Below are 18,157 nucleotides of genomic sequence, written 5' to 3'. Positions count from 1 at the left end.
AGTTAGCTCCCCTTAATTGGAGGGGACGAGTGTTCACAAAGGTGGCCCTTGATACCTCTGAACCATTAGAATATTCTTGTTATGAAATGAATAAGTTCAAGACATGTAATAGATAGATAGATAGGTAACATTGTTAGATTCATCTAGTTGACCCTATTAGTCGCACACACATGGCAGAGTAACAAAGGAAGACAAGACACATCCTATCACGTCCTCGAAGAATCACGATTATAGAAATAGCCGGCAACATAACCATAATTGAGATTCTACTGCTAACTTGTGCTCCATAAGTCATAGGAATAACTTAGGCTCTAATACCAACTTTGTCACGACCCAAATTAGGTTTGTGACCGGCGCTAAGAGGAAACAATCCCAAAGCAAGCCTTAATATAAATCTACAGAAAATGAGGCAGAGTTTTCTTTGATTTTGGGCCTATCCATTTTTTCCATATCTTAGAAATCAACAATACATCTAATAACATCTCGATCTCATAACCCAATATGCATCAACATTCAATCGCCACACAATGATACCAATCCTTCTTCAATTAAAAAAAGAAGTTTATAACTAGCCATTGACTACAATATGAAGGAATAAACATGATTCTAAATAGGGAATGACAAATGGAGAGAATTTAAGAGTTCAAAAAAAAAAAGAAATATAGAAATTCAATAAATCTCTTGCAACGCAAAGCAATGCGGAGTTTACCAAATGCTACCAATTCTCACTTAATGAAATACTCGTCAATACCACTTGAGTTCTCTACAAAAATATTTAGCAAGGAGTGGGACGTTAGTTCAGAGAGTAATAACACTTACCACTTAATGAGGAGAAAGTTATAAAATATGCTAGTATGTTAATCAACCTAATGAAATCAATGCCCTTTCAAAAACGGTAACAATATTCAATCTAATTTATCATATGAGCAAAAACAATGTAAAATTTAAAAACAAACTCTATAAAAACACTTTCATATCAATATTATATATTTGGTTGGTTTCCAAGGATGAATCATGTAATCAAGGTGGCCATCTAATTAAAAAGTAATCAATAACGGTGAACTCCTCATAAAGGAGTTAAATATTCAGATTGGTATTCCTACTGAATGGATATTGGTAACGATATGGTAGTTCTACCTTCCCACTAGCAAGGGTTGTATCGGTAATCTCCAAGGTGCATCAGGTCTAATGAACCCGTTGTTAGCTACGAGATATATCTAGATCTACTCCCATTTATACTTTTCTTGTAATTAGTGAAAGCATTTGAAAATCGAATGGAGCATTTAAATCTTATCAAGTCATATTATTTCAAAGTTTAACAATCACAGGTCAAAATACTATTTCTCAAATAAGTGTAAAACCCTTTCAATAACATTACTCATATCTTGTAAGAATAAGATCATCTCAAATAATTTTTTCAGTATCATATCAAGTAAGAGATTTTTCCCACATGCATGTTCAAAATAGTCGGTAACACATTTACTTTATAACCCATGTAAGAATCATGAAATTTGTGAAATACGAATTGTGATGAGATTATTACTCACACTACTCGTGTTGAGATACCAAAATTGTCACCTCAAGAAATTTGTAAAGCTTCCTTTGATAAATTTATAATCACATTCATAAAAATTTCGTGTTAACCTCTTCATACAAGCTATTTCATACTAATTTTAGAATGTCCAACCCTCTATGTTTCATTATTGAATTTCCATTTATCAATTTATATCTATATATGCTATGAATAATTTCATAATCTCATATCCTTATACATTTAAATCTATTTATAGAATTTGTTTCTCCAATTCCTTACTAAAAGGTATACGCACCTGGTGCAACACCACTGCCTATTGTTTACTAGCAACAATAATTTATCTTTTTACCCAACAAAATCTAAAATCATTGGACGATAACTCAAGAAAAATACTTTATTAACTAGACATTTGACCTTTCTACCGAGTGCACCTTTTACGCGAAGCAAGTGTGGAATTCAAATCTATTCGAATATTCACACAGTGTTTGATCAATCTGATGTCATACATATTAATTTCTTCTTCTTTTTTGTGCTGCTTGAAGCTTTCAGCTCTTTAACCAATTAAATTTCCAATACTATGATATTGATATATTTCTCATGTTTTGAAGTTGGAGTTATATTGCTTCTTCTTCAGCAAAACCTTAATATCCACCTACTTTTATTTCATGTAAGCCAATATACAAAGGCTTATAGTTCAATAGTTAAATGCACTCTGTTAGTTCCTAAAAATTTAAGAAATTTCTCCATTTCTTTAACTCGTGATTCTCCAACTCTGAACCCCAATCTATAGTCATGGAATATACAAATCACATCTATAATTCAAGTTTAGAAACTTATCTTGTTTCCTCCTTCTCTTTTTACTTAACGGCCTTGTGTGAAGGATCTTTCTCTTCCCAGCTTTCTTTGTTAGATAGAAAGGCTAAACCCACACCTTTTTTCTCTTCTTTTTTTCAAAAGTTGCTGACCAAGACTACTTTCCCTCTAAAATTTTCAACATAGCCCTTATTTTTTCACGTGAGTTATATGGGCTATGGCCTCCAAACTTTCTATTTTCTTTATTTGTAGCAATACATTTAATTTTAACAAAAGAAATATTTTGCTCATTAACAATTTATATACCTTTTCTTCTTAATATGAGGTATTACACATGTCTTGTGAGGCTCAAGTTCTGAAGACTCCCTACTGTCATTCTGTATAAGGAGGGCATTTGCAAGACTTCCTACAACTTCTTGTAAGCCATGTTTTTCATCCAAAGGAGTGGCTACAGCCTTTGTCAAGGTCATTGTCTTGTCCAGCAGCTCAGCAACATACCTACTCTGTCTTAAGTGAATCCCCCTTCAAAATACTTAACCTCTACTACTAGAAAGAAGTGTAAAGGGCCAAGATCTTTCATAGAAAACTCTTTCTCAAGTTGTAGAACCAACTCTGAGACATGTGATAGATAACTTCAAATCATATCATCTACATATAACAAGAGAAATATTGCGCCTTTGTGAGTTTGGAATGTATATAAGGAGGGATTTATCTTACTACAAATGAAACAAAGGTGTAAGAGATGTATCCTAAACCTATCAAACCAGGCTCTTGGTACTTGTTTAAAAGCATACATTGCCTTTTTAAGTAGACACACATCCCGAGGATACCTGGGATCAGTAAATCTAGGAGGTTGACTTATGTACACCTCCTCTTGTAGGAAACCATGGAGAAAGGCATTTTGACATCTAGTTGTCTAACTTCCCACTTTGAGCTAATAACAATGGATAGAACCACCTTAATAGTTCTATCTTTAACCACAAGGCTAAATGTTTCTTCAAAATCTATCCCTTCGAGTGCGAGAAACCCCTAGCCACAAGTATGGCCTTGTATCTATTAGTTGTTTCATCAACATTTAATTTTGTCTTGAACACCCTTTTTGAACCAACCAAGTTTATAACTGGAGATTTAGGCACCAATATCCATGTATTTTAAGTATGTAAAGCGTTGATTTTGTCCTACATTGGTGCAAGACAGTGAGGTGACCTTAGTGCTTCCTTATAACTATTTGGTTCCCTCAAAATTTCATTGCTGATGCGAGCAACAAGTGATTGGTTATGTTCCTTCACCTTGTGTCTGGTGATCATATGATGCCCTTGTGGTGCAGGAAGTACCTCAACTAGTACATCAACTAAATTAATTAATTGTAGTGTAGTATTGTCAAGTTGATAATCAACTGGTACATCAACTAAAGTAGTTGACTGAAGTGTAGAATCTTTAGGTTAATGAAGCTTATTGACATGACTTGTAAGTGTAACATGTTCCTCACTGCCACTAGTGGATCCATAATCTGTAGTTGGAGTCTGAATACTACTGTATGGATCATCACTTTCAACCCGTTCCTCATGATTATCATTTGACACAACACATAATGGGTCAATAACACTGTAATCCTCAAGGAGTATAAGGGTTCTTATAGTAGAATTTTCACTAAGAACTTGCGTAATTGTATCATGTACTTCCTCTGAATTATGATTATCATGTGCCTGACATTTAGAGAAAAGTTCAAGAAAAGTAGCAAGATGAGGTGAGACATCAATGATAGTGTGAGATTAACTTTGAGAAACATATAGGGTAATGTGTTTTCATCAAACACAACAAATGTCTGGATATGTACACTCTCCTTCTAGAGGGATGATAAAATCTATATCCTTTGTGTAAGTTGTTGTACCCTATGAACAGACAAGGGTAAGTCTTTAGAGTGAACTTGTTGCTACCCTTGATATGTGGAAAACATCTACACCCAAACACTTTTAGGCTGTTGTAATCAGATTGATCTCCATATGAGTTAACAAATGGAGTCACTATATTTAGGACTAAGGAGGGAAATCTATTAATGAGGAACACTGAAGTGAGGAAAGCTTCAACCCATAGAAACAAATGTAGGTTAGCATAAAGTAGTAGAGTTAAGGCAGTCTCCACAATATGCCTATGTTTTCTTTCTGAAACTCCATTTTGTTCGGGTACGTTAGGGCATGAAATATGTCTCACAATGACACAATCTTCCAAATGAAGTCTTCTTTGATAAACTCACCACCTCCATCACACTGAAATATCTTAATTTCTTTAGAGAATTGTTTTTCCACCATTTTCTCGAATTTTACAAAAACCTCACAAAAATTAGATTTCTTTTTCAGTGGATAAATCCATGTATATCTTGTGATTATCAACAAAAACGACATAATATAGATTCAACAGGAGCAGGTCCCCATGAGTCACAATGAATTCTCAATAAAGGTTCTTCTCAGTTTTAATTCTCAAACCTAATGGAGGTTTACAACTTTTACCCAACTGACAACTAGAACAAACAGTAGGCATTTTATTCCAACTCCTAACATTGATGCAACTATTACTACCCAAAACTTTTAAAGGCTTCAAACTAGGGTGTCCTAATCTAGTATGCCACATGTTGTATGATGTGTTCTAATCGTGTGCAATAGTTAAAGCATAAAGTATCTTCCAAACCATAAAGTCCATTTCTTTTAGATCCCTTGGCCAACAATGTCCTTGTCTTCTTGTCCTTTATAAAAAGTTAGTTTCATCAAACTCAACATTACAACAATTATCCTTTGCAACTTTACTAAATGAGAGTAGATTTTTATTAATCTTTGGAACTACTAGAACTTCTTTTATCTTTAGGTCGAATCCTGATATGTTCCCAACATCTGTTATGTCTAACTTTTATCCATTCCCAATAATGATTTTATATTGTCCATTGTAGTGTTTTAGATCAGTTAAATACTTGAGTTATTTTTCATATGACTACTTGCTCCTGAGTCCACATACAAGGTGTCATCGGTAGTGTTTTATAGATTAATAGCAGCCAATACTTATGGTTGCTCATCTGCAACTTGGTGAGAGTAGTCTCACATGTAGAAACACTTAACAGTGGTATGGTTATTCCTACCACAAATTTTACATGCATCATAGTTGTTCCTATCCAGACTTCCACTTGAAGGGTTGTTCCGAGGGCCTGGTTCATATTTACTATTATAAGAACTTGTTCCTAGTCTATATTGCTTAAAGCCTCTTCCTCTGGAATCAAAGTTACTGTTTCCTCTTCTTTGAGAGTAGATTCCTCTTCCCCTTCCCCTTTGGGTAGAGAATGCCATGTTCTAATTTTGTTGTGGCACTTCTTAGTCATCATCCCTCATATCAAAACCCCTGAGAGCATTAACAAATCGATTGAGAGTGGGATATGATGTATTACCTAGCATGAAAGTTCTGAAAATCTTATACCTGAGACCTAGAACTCTAGCAAGATTAATTACTTTGCTATATTCATCCACAAATTTGTGAATGGCTTCAAGACCATCACATATGCCTTTGAATTCCTTAATATATTCATCAATCTTTTTGGTTCCTTGCCTAATACCTTGTTGTTATTCTTTGAGTAGGAACTCCTTATCTTTCGTTGCTTGAACGTAAGCTTCTTCCAAGAATTCTCACATATCCTTGGCAATTGAGCAGCCTACAATCAGGTGCATACTTTCTTCTGTCAATGTGCCTGAAATCCAACTCCTTAGCAACATATTTTTCTCCTCCTAGTCATCAATATGGTTGTTGTCTTCTACACCCATCTCAACTACTACAACTTTCTCAGTAGTTTGTCCAGTGGAACAAGTACCTTTAGTTGGTTCGCTCCTAGTGATGAGGTAGGTTAATCTCATCAATTGAATCAACAAAGATATTTGTGTCCTCCATATAAGATAGTTTGTTGGGTTGAGTTTATTGAAGCAGGATGCAAAAAGATGGTGAAGTGAGGAGGTCGATATAGTGTTAGTAGAAAAGGTCATTGCAATTTGATATTGTTGTTATTCTGATTTTGATCTAATACATACATTAAAGAACAGAAACTTTAAATATTTTATACCATGTAGAAATTTCACATAAGGATTTAGGAGAAATCAAGGATTATATTGATGATTAAACTGTTGAGTTACATACTCCTCATATAGGAGAAGAGTTCTATACTAGCTATCTTAGCAGTCCTACTACAGTACAAAATATATTGTTTGTATGAGTAGTATTACTATAACTAAAATACCTTATCCCAGTCGACTTTATCCCCATACACAATACATCAGCTTAGTCGTACATAATTTAGGATTTAGTAGTCTAGTCCTAGTGTGACTCTAACTCTACAATAGTAAACTCATTAGACAGCTTTATTGGACCTCTTTCAATCATTAGCTTCCTTCATATTCAACAGTATGTGCCTCAAAATTGCCTGTTATTATACAGAGTTTCTACAAAACAACTCTCACAGAATAAAGCTTTTCATAAAACACTTATTAATTAAGTTTAGGAAATTGCATCGATTGCTCATAAGGGAAGTAATAGTAGCATGTATCGTTGGAATGTAATAATCATGGAAAGCATTCCAGGAACATACTATTTACATGAATAATGGACAACAAATACATTCACATAAAACATACAATGTACTCAAATTTAATTTGAGAAATACCTCTCAAATGGACTCCAATTCTGCAGAGATCCCAAATTAATTACTAAAAATTAGGTGGACAATTAGTATTGCTCGGAAACTTATGTCACTTTCTAGGTTAGAAAGAGCTCTATGTATAGACACTTCTTTTCTTGTCCAAAATGTAGATAAAACAGGCTTCTTTCCTTCTCTATCAAGAAATAAGATTCTGAGTACTAATTAAATATGACAAAACACAAACCACAAAATTAGTTACGAAAATAATTCAAAATTCTTGTCCGAATTATTCTTACAATAATAAATTACAAATCGTTTCATTAAAAACTTGTAATTGCACTCCATTTATATTTTGAAATCCTTCATTAAACACTTATATAATTTCTCATATTAAGTGTACAAATTCTAATATATAAATTAAATTATTTACGAATTTAATCAAGGTTTAATTTCCTCTAGTGCACTGGTTAACATTATTTCTAATTTTGTAAAATAATACGTAAAATGATATATAAAATATAAATTAATAGTATATTATATAAAATAAAAAAATATTATTATATGAAAATAAAAACAAAATTCTTGAATGAAACTTAACCAAACTTAGGAGATTTGCTAATTAATTAATAAGAGATATATTGGAAAATATGTAGATATGGGAGGGATATCTTAGTCTTCAAAAAATAATTCCCTGCTTATTCTTTTTTTAAGAAATAGAAATTTTTAGTTTCTTCCCAACAACAGAAAAACTGTTTTTGTTTTCATTTAAAAGCAGTTTTAAGGATTTCTCAAACACTTCATTTTTCAAAAAAAAATGTTTCTTTCTCAAAAAAAATAATTTTTGGCCTTTCTACAACAATACCAATCAGGCTCTTAGTTTCTTTGATTATAGAGTTGTAATCTAAAATAGTTCTTTGAAGTTAGTGAAGTTTGGTGAAATCCTACGAAGTGTAGGTGGTGGTTTTCTTTCCTTGAGCAAGGAGGTTTTCCACGATAAATCGTTGTTTATTTGGTTGTATTCTATTTTTTCTAATATAGGTTCTTGTTTTGGGTGGTTAAGGTTTCCACAAACTACATCTTTGTCTTGCTTCAATTTCATGTACAAAATACATAAAAACTATTAAATTAACACAATTGTTGCTTAAGAACTTGCATTTATTCATAGTTAAAAACGTCAAATGTGTCGTCTAATGTCGACACATCAGTAAGTATCGTTTGTTCCTTTACTTTCTTCTCTAAAGATTGTTCTTTATTGGTCTAACTATTTTGATTCAAGGAGTTGGTCCCTTGACGTTTGGTGGACTCATAGGAGTCAACATCCTTTGATTCTAGGTTTGATAAATGTCCCTCCTTAAAAATTAAGGACAAATTTATGGCAAAGTATAATGGAAGGTATATATGAACAAAAAATATAATGATGGGTATATGTAAATCAAGTTTGTCAGTTAAGAGAGATATTTAACCCTTTTTCCGTTCGTGAACCACACAAATCCGAAATTGATTGGACTGTTGCATTTCTTACCCCTTTAATTACCAATTTTTAGTCTCCAAAGTGATAGATTATTTGAAGAAACAATTAATATCTCGAGACACAAATCCTTGAGCTTTTGATTGTAACTGGTTTATCATGGTGGACTTAGCTTATAAGCTACAAATTCATGTGATATGTATTAAGAAATCCACTAAATATCTCTAAATATTTTATGGTGAACTCTATAATTATAATATATTATTTCGAGGTTGTGATGGAAACTCATAAACTTCAATTTTTGGATCTGTCTCTGTTAGCATATAGTATAGTGGAGTAATCATTCCAACAAACACCAGAAGATAGTTTTGGACGAAGGGAAGTGTCTTAACATACCGTATACTGTAGAAATCTTCAACAGGATGGAAGTAATGCTTATAAAACAAGACATACTCTATGTTCTAATCCTATTAAGAATCAGCACTCATGTTGCTTTCATGGAGAACACCAAAATAAATAATATATGTGTTTACTCGTGCTGCTTAGCATGGACCATAATTAGTTTGAGTCATGCTGCTTGATGGCTTACTAACTTGCAGGCATTGAATTGGAGGGACAGTAGGAGTATACAACTCTCCGAAGGTCTGCCAATAGTATGGGTCATACATATGGTATTGCTCTTGTAATGGTTTTAGTTTGATGTAGTTCAGGGTCACGTCTATACATGGCATACTGTCGCTGCATGCAAGATGCACCGGTTTTACTGTATAAGTTCCTGTTATTTTTTCATGGTTAATTTCTGATAAAGCCACTGCTGATGTCTGATTCTGGCATTTGCTCTTGTCACAATAAAACTGATCAATTACAATTGGTATTTGGACTTCAGAAACTTGTATGTTTGAGAACATTAGTCCTTGCACAGACCCTAATCCACCCTGCACACTCAAAATGATTGTATTTCTTTTACAATACACTTGGTTGTATGAATTCACCGTATCGATCAAAATCCTGGAATTAGTTAATAAAACCTATCCAACACAAAACTCGAAAAATGGTTATTGAAATGTTGGGATTATACATAATGGTATCCATACCTGCCATGTCTTAATCCTTACGCCATTCATTGTGTTATGCATAATGATATCTTTCACAAGTGACATTTGAAACACAAGCTTTAGTGTTATCTTTACCAAGCCCTCCAATGCTTATTCCATGTCATGGTCCACAATTTATATTGTGTACATAAACATTTGAGCATCTAGTTTGTATTAAAATACAATCATCTCCTGCACGAACCAAAAATGTGTGAGGGTGAGTGTGTTTTCCATCATTGGAACTGCTAATAAGGATATCGATCTCCTGAGCTAAGCAAAAATCGAAAATTAATTACCACATAAAACATTGGAACTGCGGATAAGAACATCTTTGGAGTTCTGTAAGTGGATTCCATTAGTATTAGGACTATCACCAGGGGATTAGACGCTGAAATTGTATACTGATACCCCAATGCAGTTGTCAAACTTGAGATGACATTGTGGACTATTCTGAATTGTAATGCCTGTGACTGTAACATTGGAACTTCCATAAAATCTAAGCGCCTGCATGACAACAGTATCGCGTTAAAAAATGCACACAACATATGTGGCTTGAACGTTTTTATGGTTGGTAGTCCTTACTATTTGCTTAATGCCTGGCATTCTTCCAGCAAGCGAACTGTTTAGCTGCCAGAAATTTTGACAGTGATCAGAATTAAGGAATTGAAAAGGGTACAACATATGTAGAAGAAATAGTTGAGGATCAAGCAAAAATTACAGGAATCGGAAGACTTGTCTGCATTGTGTTGTTTGATGGGATAATTAATTTTGATTCCTCTTCTATAGGATCATCAAATAGGGTATCATGCCACCAAACTGCACCATTTCCATCTATCTTGCCGCTCCATTTAATTGTAATTCTGACTAGTTTTGTGAAGTCAAGCCATTGCAAAAAGCCTGAACCCCAAGCTTTAGCATTTGTTGGAGCTATGATCGTACCATTTAGTTGCAAAAGATATAAGGGGAGTGGATTTAAAACAGATATTACTCTAGACATTAAAATTTTGTGGGACTCTACAATACAAGTTTAATTTCAGTTCTTCAAAGCTACTCTATCCTAAATCGAAGTTGATACCAATATAAAGGGTAATAGAAATATGCTTTATATTCCATAAACTCTTGTGATGTTGACATGATCAGATCAAGATGTGGCTGAACTCTTCTCGACATTAACCAAATACAAAATTCTTTCATGAAAATCAAATAAAACTCAAGGAGGTTTGAGAAATAGGCTACTAGCAGCCCATGAAGCACAGAAAAATCTTAGAAGAGAGGAATCAAGAACTAAGTTACCTGAAATAAAATGTTGTGCTGACAGTATGGGCCAGAGAATGAAATCGGTCCAACAAGGAATACCTATTGTGATGGGACCATGCGGCTTCAAACGCCTGCTTATTAGCAGTTTTAACGTTACTCATTGTGGTAAAAGTATAACTTGTAACCACATTTTCAGAGCCAATTTCATAGAAACCATAGATTGGTAACTTGCAAAATGTGGTAAATGTCATTAATTATTCATGACGAATATAATCTCCGGAGGGGTTTCAAAATATATAAAGTTAACACATGAAGATGCAAAATCGGGTGGAAAAGAGCAGGTTTAACAGTGTATAAACAATATAAGTTTCAACCAAAGGGGGTTCACTTTACCGTTGGAGTGTTGTATCTAGTTCAAGAATTTTGGAGTTATTATTACTGTAACCTTATGCGTGATGTAATAAATAAAAACAGTTAAGTTATTGAATCTCTTCGCCCATGCATCGCTAGTTTGACTTTTGTTGATGCTCTTTCCCATGTGGGAGAGTTGATACTAATTGCATGTCACTGTTAATTTTTGATTTATTCTTTGCTGCGACTCTGGTTATATTTATTTATGTGTACCTGGATATATAGTCCGGTCACTGAACTCACCCTTATGCGTGAGGTACATAGGTCTCGAGAAGAGCTGGATCACGTGTGGAACTATCTAACTAGGCCATGATCAGTGTTATCAAAGGCGAAAAGCACAAACAAAAAGAGCTCTGAGCTTGAAGTGTAAATGCTAAAGCGCAAGTATTAATTGTTTGGAATCACCATTGTCATGGAAAATTATTCCCTAAAGCCTTGATAAGCACCATAAAGTGCCCACAAAGTGAGGTGAAGTGGTCAACATGTTTTGCGCCTTGCTTAAGCGCTCATTCGACAACAATGATCATGCTGGATGAAAATTAAAACTTACCATGGTATCGTTGCTCGTCCCATCCCCTTTTGCCCCATAGTATCTAACATTAGTAGTGGCTGAATATCCTTTGCTTGGAGGGTTGGTGAACATGTTTCTCCCTTTCTTCTTGTACAGAGAAGTGGCGAAAGTTGTGAAATGTCTCCAATGCCTGCCTCTTTTGGCATTACATGTTTCTGACCAAACAAGAAATGCAATCATAAGCAGAGATTTATATAAGAAGGAATGTACAAAGTATTAATGAAAACTGTACAAGGATAAGCCAAGATTCTTTTAAGTGCCTTTTATTAATTACATGTATTTACTTTATGTGATTTTTGGTTGGCTGATAACTGTTTCCTCTTTTTATGGCATATGGAAGTTTAACTATTTAGTTATGGGACAGTTAACTTTGACCCCCACTTGGAGGTGCAATCTAATTAAATTACATATTATGGTTTAAATTTTGAGAAAACACATAAAAACCTCCCTGAACTGGGTCAGATAACTTACTTTAATACTTAAACTACACGGGCTAAATACCCCACTTAACATCTTCGAAGTGAATTAAAAACCACCCTAGTATTATTATACAACTCTCACTTGTCACATCATAGTCATGTAAGTGCCACAACATAGTCATGTCAACACCACGTTATTATTTATTTTTCGAAATTTTTTCCTTAACGCTTCTTAAAATTAATTTACATTAAGTAATTAATTACAAATGCAATTTCTAAAATAAAAATTTAAAATGTGGATCCATTTTTATTCCCCCATACCCAACTCCCACCCACCCCCTTTTTATCCCCCCCCCCTCATACCCAGCCCCCACCCACCCCCTTCACTTGTTTCTTCTTCCTTCTTCTTCACCATTTCTAGCTCTTAACTCTTCATATTTTCAAACAAGCTCCATCACACCTCCTGTTTCTCTTCCTTTCTTCGTCTTATTCGGTGAACCAACAAGTTTTTTTAGCTCCAATGAAAATTAATAAAATTTATATGTGTGAAATTGACGTCAATAATAAGATGTTGTTGTTGGATTTTGTTGATTACTAAAGATATGATGACATTGAAGTAGTTGATAGAGTTGAAGATGAAGATGGAGGAAAAGAGGATGCTTCAATGGAGAAGAAGTTATTGGGGAAGACAATAAAATAAAAAATAAAAAATTAAAAGTTTTGTGGGCCAATAATAAAATTCATATAGTTGAAGAAAAGTTAATATATTTAGAAAATAATATTTAAAATATTAATTAGATATTAACCTATACAAAAATGACATGTGTATGATTTTATAAATCTTTTTCTTTTTTAATTCCTTAACACGCTATTAGATGAGTGAACTCACACTCTTTGTCATGTCACCCCTTAGGGTTGCATTTAATTCACTTCAAAGATATTAAGGGGGGTATTTAAAAGCCTGTGTAGTTTAAGTGCTAAAGTAAGTTATCCGACCATGTTCAGGGATTTTTATGTGTTTTCTCTTTTAGAGACAAAAATGTATGTGTAGTTCAAAAATGGTTGTTAAAGATTATTTTTACCAAAAGAAAAGAAATTGTGCATAATAACATGTTATTCCACCTTCTACATTAATGACGATTAATCTAAATTGGCACCCAACTTTGGTTCACTTTGTCCCAATACTCTGTGTGTTTGGTTTTATTTTGTTCCAACCAGTATTTTGTTCACTTTGTAGAAAAATTAAGCGAAAACACAAAATCCCCCCAGCTTGGTCGGATAACTTACTTTAAGACCTAAATTATACGAGCGTTTAAATACCCCAACATCTTTGAAGTGAATTAAAAACCACCCTGAGCACTTTAGCACAATGGACTTGGATGAAGCCCCTTCTCTAGCTGCCCTGAAGACATATGATAAGGAGAAAATCAATCCTCTCATAAACATGCGAACTCTCCTTGCCTCTAGAAAGCTCATCAAAATGGGCCTCACACTTGGTCACAGACAGATTGACCTGAGTCAAGATCTCAAACCTTAGACGACTCTCCTCGCTAAATCTCCAAGGAATGAAGCAGTCTTGGGAAGCACTAGAAAACAGATCCCACTCTTCCGGAGGAGATCCAACTAGTCTAGACCACACAAAAGTTCTCCAGTACTCTCTACACGACAATAAAGCTTAAGTTCAACAAACCTGACACCACGAGCATCCACCATACTTGCAACCTAACTATCACATGTCACAAAGTCAAGAACTCATAAGCATCCTCATTCTTAAAACCCTGAAACTGGGGTGGTTTCATCGTTTGAACCTCTCATAACACTATTGATCAGTCGATTTCATAATAACCTTCAGAGCAATTTGTGCACCAACTTCCGGTGAAAGAACCATTAGTAGCCGACCCACTTGGACATGAATACATGAGTTGTAACATCCGGCAATTTGAAATAACTATGAAGAGGCTTAGAATCGGAAATAGTCATTTTTTTTGAAGGAATTTAAAATCTAGAAATTTGGTTAAGTGTGGGAAAAAGTGAGTTTTTGGCTATCTTTGAGCAGTCATACCTCCTATATCAGGATGATTTAGGTGTAGTTCCAGTTATGTTTACGAAGCTCGTGGAATGATCTTTCCAACGCCACCGAGTTTGCTGGATTCCGAGTTCGTATGAGTGAGTTAGGCCCTTTGGAAGTTGGGCAATTGGCAGGGAAGTTAGTCCGAAAATTTTAAGGGTATTTTGGTCATTTCCCTAACCAATTCTTTTGGTTATATTGTTGTGTTAGACTGATTTTTGGATCAGTTTGTCCCATTTTAAAGAGTGAGAGTTAGGGCTTGGAGAGAAGAGAGAAATAAGAGGAGAAAGAGAAGAGCAAGCAAGGAGATCATCGTGGATATCGTCGGGGGTGATCCCTACTAGGTATGTGAGTTCATAGTGTTGGGGTTTATCCTTTCCCCCACATGCAAAACTCAATCTAATTCGAGAAAAGATTGATTATGTTTTGTTGAAGTTGTGGGTTGTATTTGTTAAAGTTGTTTGTTGTGATTGTGTTGAAGTTCTTGTTTATTTGGAACTTGTTTTCGATTGTGTTTTTGAGTTGAAATCTCTTGTATGTTGAGGGATTTTATGATCCTTAGTGTTTGGGATTGAAACCTTTGAAGTTAGGGTGGTTTAGAATTGGGAAAAAGAGGGAGAAAAGTCGGATTTTTTGGGGAAGGGGCTGGCGCGTCGCGCCTGCCAGCACGCCCCAAAAGGGACTCTGAAGTCCAGCCTTTGGGGCAGCGCGCCTAGCAGAGCGCCAACAGGCCCCTTCTGAGCTTCGAGGGCTAGCGCTCCGCGCCTTGCAGAGCGCCAAGGATGCCAAGTTTCCCCTTTCATTTCACACTTTCTCATGCATGTTCCTTGGTATTGTACCTATGTTTCCTAGTTGTTTCCAACACTCCAAATTACGTGAAAATGTCAAGAACTCAATCATAAACTTGAGATCATATACCTTCAATCCACAATCCAATTCAAGGCGAGTTAGGATCAAGTCAAATTGAAGTTATGGGTCATGTCTAGAAGTTAAAGAAGTAAGTCAAACCAAGTTTTCAAAGTTGTTCAAGAGTCTTTATTGAACGTTCTAACTTGGTTTTAAGGTTCGAGTTTGAAGTCAAGTAAAGAGTATCGAGTTTCAAGTTAAGTCAAGAGTTTAAAGGCTATTAGGGAACTAAGTATTTCCAAAGAAGTTTATACATGTTTTTACATTTGACTAAGAGGGGAACTATGTTTTCCAAAAGAGCCTTTGGGCTAAGTTTTGAGTAATTATCTCAACTAAAGAGAGATGTGTTCAAAACACTTATGAGCCAAAGTATTTTTAGGAGTAGTATTGAGCACTGAATTGGAGACACGAGTTCATATTAACTCAACTCTCCATAAGAACCATGTAGCCAAACATGGGATTTAACGGGTCATACTTTTTAGATGATCACGTAAGTTAAACTAGTGGATCCACTAAGTAAAGTAAGATCCTATATCATGGCAAGGTATAGGATGGTCCTTGGGCAACGTGAGGGAAAGCGTTGTATCATCACTAGGGCTCATAATGGTGGTTGTTGGTTAAAAAATCTCCCACAAAAGTTATATTACTTTTATATAAGTAAAGTTGAGGTTGTTAATGTTTTATCATTAACGAGCTAAGTTGTTTACACTATTTTACAAATTTTATATACTGCATGTGTCTTATTGCTTTATATATTAAGTTAAATGATTCATGAGTCGTACAAAGCCAATGTAAGTGTTCACTTATACTCTTTTCAAACTTAAGTTGTGGTTTAGCTTTCTAGCTCGCATGCTCGTACATTCCATGTACTGAAGCCAGTTGTCCTGCATCTTATTATGATGCAGACGCAGGTACCTAGGATCAGTAACCAGCACGTCGTTGATCCAGTTGAGCACTCCAGAGTCAGTGGTGAGCCTCCTTGCTTTCCGAAGGACTCAGTTGTTTTGTTCTCTTAGTTTTGTTTTATTAGGATGTTGCGGGGTCTGTCCCAACATCCACCTCAGTGTTATAGAAGCTTTATAGACAGTCAGTCAGTTAGTTAGTTTTGAGTCATTCATCTATGTATATATGTAAATATTCTATTTTGGGACTCGAGTTGCCTTTTTGGCCAGACTTTATCAGTTAAGTAGTTTTATGTCCTTGCTTTGCATGGAGTTATTCTGTTGAGTTAGGTTTCCGCTGAGTTAAGAAAGCCAGGCCAAGGGTTCGCTTGGGGCCAGCAATGGTCTTCATCTGTCGGCCACATCCAGGGTGTAGGCTCGGGGCTTGACATACTTAGTATTAGAGCACAGAGTTCAAAAGTCCTAGGGAGTCTATGAAGCCGTGTCTATAAAGTCTTAGTTATCGGTGTGAAGCGTTCCACATCTATAATTAGGAGGCTACATCATTTAGGAAGATTTCTCACTTTTTTCACACTCATCATCGTGCGTTAAAGTTCATCTCTAAAAATTTCCTTTTTAATTCATCCTTGCGCGTGTTTCAGATAGTCATGCCTTCACGAAGAGTTGGCAGAGGGGTCTTCCTAGACGTTATGTTGATGAACAAGAGTTACCTGATGCACTTGGACAGCAGCATCAAGGGGAAGTTTCCAATGTCGAGTTCAGAGAGGCAATTTGAATTCTGAGTCAAGCTGTAACTAATCAGATTGGTCAGCAAAGGGGAGCTCGACATGAAGGAGCTGACACTTCTAGGATTCGTGAATTCTTGGGGATGAATCCTCCGAGTTTCATGGGTTCAAGCACTACTGAGGATCCATAGAACTTCATTGAAGAGCTGAAGAAGATTTTTTTATGTGATGCATGTGGCAGATACTGAGCCGGTTGAACTAGTTGGGTATCAATTGAAGGATGTTGCTAGAACGTGGTTCGACCAGTGGAAAAGGGGCAGAGCTGATAATAGACCACCTGCGAGTTGGGCCTGTTTTGATGAAACTTTCTTGGGGCATTTCTTTCCTCGAGATTTGAGAGAGTCCAAGGTACGTGAGTTCCTCACACTTAAGCAGAAGTCGTTGAGTGTTCATGAGTACGGTCTGAAGTTAACACAACTATACTGCTATGATCCGTAGATGGTTGCGAACATGAGGAATAGAATGAGTTTGTTTGTTGCTGGACTGTCTCGGTTGTCGAGTAAGGAAAGTAGGGTTGCAATGCTTATCGGGGACATGGACATATCAAGGTTGATGGTCTATGTGCAGCAGGTTGAGGAAGAGAAATTGAGGGACAGAGAAGAGTTCAGAAATAAGAGAACTAAGACCGGTAATGAGTCAGGGCAGCAGAAAGGTAATTCAAACCGTTCTTCCTTTCAGCAAAGGAAGAAGGGACCTGCTCCATCATCTTCTAGAGCACCTGCACCCAGATACAGAGGTGAATTTAATGGCCAGAATTTGAAGGACTTCAAGGCTAGACCAGCACAGTCTTAAGGTAGTGTGGCACAATGAGGTAGTTTGTTTCCTGCATGTGCTAGGTGTGGTAGAACTCACCCGGGGAAATGTCGTGTTGGTCAGACCGGGTTCTTTAAGTGTGGTAAAGAGGGTCACCTCATGAAGGAGTGCCCTAAGAATAAACAAGATAGTGGAAATTTGGGCAGTAGAGCCCAATCATCATCAATTGCTACCCCAGACAGGATGACACCTAGAGGAGCTACTTCTAGTACCGGCGGAGGAGCAAACCGCCTCTATGCATTCACCAGTCGCCATGAGCAAGAGAACTCTGCAAATGTTGTCAGTGGTATGATCAAAGTCTTTGCTTTTGATGTGTCTGCTCTGCTAGACCCACGAGCAAGCTTATCTTTTGTAACTCCTTATGTTGCAAATAAGTTTGATGTTCTTCCTAAAAGACTTTGTGAACCCTTTTATGTTTCTAAACCTATTGGGCAGTCTATTATAGTAGAA

The 18,157-nt window shown here is 35.8% G+C and overlaps 1 protein-coding gene and 1 pseudogene across 2 annotated transcripts in view; one reads left to right on the top strand and one right to left on the bottom strand.

Moving 5' to 3' along the window:
* The window catches only part of LOC125857072 (ATP-citrate synthase alpha chain protein 2), a 1,178,350-nt gene that overhangs the window by 301,657 nt on the left and 858,536 nt on the right, over positions 1 to 18,157 (top strand). The window lies entirely within an intron of this gene.
* LOC125856042 (polygalacturonase At1g48100-like) lies at positions 9,024 to 10,949 on the bottom strand (annotated as a pseudogene).

The sequence above is a fragment of the Solanum stenotomum genome, chromosome 2 (assembly GCF_019186545.1).
Source record: "Solanum stenotomum isolate F172 chromosome 2, ASM1918654v1, whole genome shotgun sequence".
NCBI classification, from domain to species: Eukaryota; Viridiplantae; Streptophyta; class Magnoliopsida; order Solanales; family Solanaceae; genus Solanum; species Solanum stenotomum.
Note: the sequence above shows the minus strand (reverse complement) of the source record. Positions and strands in the feature narration are given on the sequence as shown.